Source organism: Cyprinodon tularosa, unplaced genomic scaffold (genome assembly GCF_016077235.1).
Source record: "Cyprinodon tularosa strain WSP-4 unplaced genomic scaffold, ASM1607723v1 ctg124, whole genome shotgun sequence".
NCBI classification, from domain to species: Eukaryota; Metazoa; Chordata; class Actinopteri; order Cyprinodontiformes; family Cyprinodontidae; genus Cyprinodon; species Cyprinodon tularosa.
Window position 1 is genome coordinate 3,577,011 of NW_024038048.1, and position 4,368 is coordinate 3,581,378.

The following is a 4,368-nucleotide window of genomic DNA, read 5'->3' on the forward strand; positions in this document are numbered from 1 at the left end:
GAGAACTTGTTGAATCTAGGATTGATCCAAAATCAGGCCATTCTTTATCCCTTTCAGTCACTGGGTGTCCTGAGAGTTGTCTTTGTGCCTTTAGAATAATATGATCTGAGAGAGATACACATGTGTCGACCTTTCGTCGTACATCTGGTTCAGGTGATTGCATTCTACGTAATTCTTCATACATAGATTTTAATGCAGAACACGTAACTTTAATAGCTTCGGTTAGCTCATTTATGTCATCTTCTGAGACAGTGTCAGACAGTATTTCTTTTCCTACTCTTGCATGGTACCTCCACTTCTCATAAGTAATTTTGAATCGACGCTGCAAGGTCTTTAGTTTTTCCTCTTCAAATTCCTTTCCCTTTTCTGTAAGAGTTCGAGCTCTTTCACTTCTTCGTAGCTCTTTTACTTCTACTGATTCACTCAATGTGGTTTCAGGTTCAGCATGTGATCCTGTATCTTTATGGTAGGATTCAGAGTTTGTGTCAGACATTTTGAAATAGCTTAAATGATTATGTGATATGTCTGATGTCTTGAATTTATATGGGACTATGTGTTAATGCAAGGTATGGTGAGCTTATGTGAATAAATACTAAGGTTCTCGACCACTGCATGTAACCTTGTGAGTTTGCTTAGCTCAATTTCTAAACAGAAACAGTATCAAAGAAACATATCAAATGTATAGCTTACTTTAAATAGAACACGTGAATGTATTTTGACAAATATTTAAACTTTCACGCCTTTAGCTTCAACTTATTGTCTCTTAACCTTTTGTGGTAATAAAACACAATTACACGATTTTTAATATTCGCTTAGAATGATGTCACTTTTACCTTTAACCCCTATGACAGTTATTCAGTAAAAAGTCTTAACATCAGATTTTTCCCAAAACATGTGGTCTTAGTTGGTATAATACCTGAGTCCTTGGTTGCAGCTTTAATGTTGAGCCACTTCTCTCACCACCAGCTTGAAGACTGGCAGAGCACTTGCTGGCTTTGCTTTAAAAGTTGCAGTTTCGACCCAGTATATTCCCCTTAGCTTCTTGTTGCTATGGCAACCAATGTTCATGGGATTTACTTCTCTGGCGCACAATTGCGCGCGATGCACCGCGGCTTCTTTTCCGGCTCGCGGGATGCACCGGGGCTTCTTCTCCAGCTCGCGGGATGCACCGGGGCTTCTTCTCCAGCTCGCGGGATGCACTGGGGCTTCTTCTCCGGCTCGCGGGATGCACCGGGGCCTCTTCTCCGGCTCGCGGGATGCACCGGGGCTACTTCTCCGGCTCGCGGGATGCACCGGGGCTTCTTCTCCGGCTCGCGGGATGCACCGGGGCTCCTTCTCCGGCTCGCGGGATGCACCGGGGCTTCTTCTCCGATTCGCCGAATGCGCGGGATTTTTACCGGACGCTCTGGACCCTCGTCGCGGAGTTACGCCGTTCCTTTCATCTCTCCTACCCGTGTGGAGCAGGTGAGTTCTCACTGTAACTCTCGTCACGACAGACACGGATTGGTTTCTCTTTAACTGGCATTTATTTCGTCTTTTCTCTCATGTCGTTCAACATGAAACTCCATTAAGGTTCTTTATGACGTTCATACTTTTATGCCGTGAGAACTGTACAGACACAAATATATATATATCAGCTCAAACAGTGTACAAGTACAAATAAGAGCAAGATTCTGTGCTGCATAGGAATAAACAGATTTATCATTAAAACAAATAATAATACCTCATTAGCCGCTTGTCATGAAGAGAGGTTCTTTACACGCTTGAATCAGGCTTTGTAATCTTGCTTCATAGTGTAGCATCTATTAAATTTAACGTAGTGGTACACAAGTATAAACATTGGTTCCTGGCTAAACATAACAGTGCAGAAAAGAATGAAATAAATATGAAATAAATGATAAAATTAACCCGTATTTTATCTTATAACACGTCCATGAATTTACTCATTTAAAGTTTTACCTAAACAACAACATAAATTATGAATGATTAATTTTAACAAGAATTCAAAAGCACTTACAAACATGACGTAATATATATTTTTGAAAGAAGCATTTTTCTTTCTAATAATTTTTCTATTTCCGTCAGGAATTAGACACTTCTTTAATATCCTTATTACTATTCCTAACAAATAAATAGGCATATATGATTGGCTCTTTGAATTTTTCAGCTTTTCTCTTGTTTTTTTTTTTGTTTTGTTTTTTTAGTTTGGAGGTTCTCCATGCGCTATTGTAACCCAATTCTTTGGCTCCCTCCACAGATTCCCTTTCAGATGCAATGTTGGGACTAATGTTGGACATCTCCAATATGTGAGGTTTACTCTAGAGGGAAGATGCATGCTGTTAAAATGAAACCTACCGTTATGGACCTAAAACTTTTTATTTCACATTATTGTGACTTTTATATATCCACCTCTCAAAGAATCTTTTCACAAAAAAAAAAAAAAAAAGCGAAAAAGTGTATTTCATTAGAACCATTCCATGACTAAAACATAAATATTTTTTTTCTTTCAAAAAAAATTGTTTTCAAGTTTATTTGTGTGGTTGTCCAAAGGTTCTCGTGATAAGTGTTGAACTTGATAACAAGGCTAGTTTCACACAAGTTGAATCAAAAAAATTTTGAATAGAAAAAAAGAAATTATTTGTTTTATTTTAATAAAAATATCAATTTTTTTTTGTTTTTTTTTTGCAGTTATCAGGTAATTATATATCTGTTCTCCTTTTTAAAGATGTTGTGCTTACGTTGGCTAAAAGCATAAAAAAAATTTTTTCTTTAACACATTACATGCTGCAGATATTTTAAGATAAATAAGCTTAATATAAATGTATTTTACATTCATGATTGCAAGCACATGTAGAAGAAAGAAAATGTTCAAAATATTTTCCTTTCTTTTTTAATTCACAAGTTTATCTGGAATATTTCAGTAATGATAGAGAAAACCTTTCCCCACTCTTGGAATGTTTTCGAATCCAAAGCACATAGTGTTAAACCCTGGTTTAGCTGTTTTGCTTGATCAAACAAAAATGTGAAACCAAAAGTAAAGTAGGGCAACAAATCTAAGAAAGTCTAAAACCAAAGTAAATGCAGAAATAGTTGGATCAGATGGAAAGCACTTATAGGCCTCCTGGCTCCCAGCTTTCTGTGTATTCCAGAGCTACCATCAAAGAACTTCATTCCACTCCAAAGGTGATTTTATTTCCATATATGAATTGAAGAATATATATACTTGAACACAAAGAAATCAAAGGATTGATTTTAATCCTCATGGAAGAAATTGACAGCTAAAAAAAAACTGAGTATGAGGGTTTTTTTTTTTTTTTTTTTTTTATCAAACATGAATAATAATTGAATCTTTCAGAATAATCAAAAACATTAAGCTTATCTATATTGATGCTGAATATTTTGGAAAAAAGGTAGCAGTATTATGTGGCACATTCTGTTGAAATGAGAAGTTTTGTCCATGTCGAGGGCAGTAAGTCCTTGCCTCTTATCTGCGGTCCAGCTGAGTTGGCTGGTCCTATCAGCAGGCTGTTACCTTGGTGCCCCTATAAACCTCAGCAGTGTATGAGCTACCTGGGTCTTATCACAGTCTGTCCTCCCAGTAAAGGATCCATTGCCGCCGGGCCTTCACCGACCCTGGTTCGACCTTACTATGGTTTTTCTCTTTCAGCCATGGTAACCTGTTTTACCCTGAGTGGTTTTTTTTAATACTTTCTGTCAATCATTACTCTCAGTTCTTCTTTAAGTCATTGTCTTGCTCACATTGTTATGGTAAATTTGTTCAAAGCTTACAATTTGTTCAGAAATGAGAAATTATATTGTCTTCCTTAACTTTTAATACAGACTTTTTTCAAAGAAACTTGTAGATTCTGTTCCTGCAGTGCCTTGCAAAAATTACCCAACAATATTTATTTACTTTTTTCAGTTTATATTTTTCTTCAAAAAAGTGCAGGAATTTTTATGACAGACCAGCATGAAAGAAGGGAATGTTTATGAAGTTAGGAGAATGGTTCTCGAAATGTCATTAGAAAATACTGTTAAAAGGATTAAATGTATTTCTATTCAGCCTTCTTCATTTAATGCTTTCAGCACATTTAAACATGGGAATATTTTGGGGAAAGTCTTCATTTGTTTTTCTGATCTATATTGATAACATTTCTGCACAATCTTCTTTCTAAAACTGTGCAGTCAGTTGCGGACACATTTATTTTGCTGCCTAATTGTAATGCAAGACTATACTTTGATTCAAACCCCTGGTTCTTGAATGATTTCTGTTGCATCCCAATTAAAAGAAAGAAAACATTGTAACCCTTCCCCACCCCACCCCCAAAAAGCCCCCAAATAACTGATCTTTTGTTTTCTTACCTAAAG

At 36.4% G+C, this 4,368-nt stretch overlaps 1 long non-coding RNA gene across 1 annotated transcript; it reads right to left on the reverse strand.

Annotated features, from left to right (window-relative positions):
• Positions 1–1,507: 1,507 nt before the first annotated feature.
• Positions 1,508–1,818, reverse strand: LOC119777511. Its single transcript, XR_005279925.1, has 2 exons — positions 1,724–1,818; positions 1,508–1,608 (listed from the first exon to the last, which is right to left on the reverse strand). It is a non-coding gene; the product is annotated as an uncharacterized LOC119777511 (long non-coding RNA).
• Positions 1,819–4,368: the final 2,550 nt, after the last annotated feature.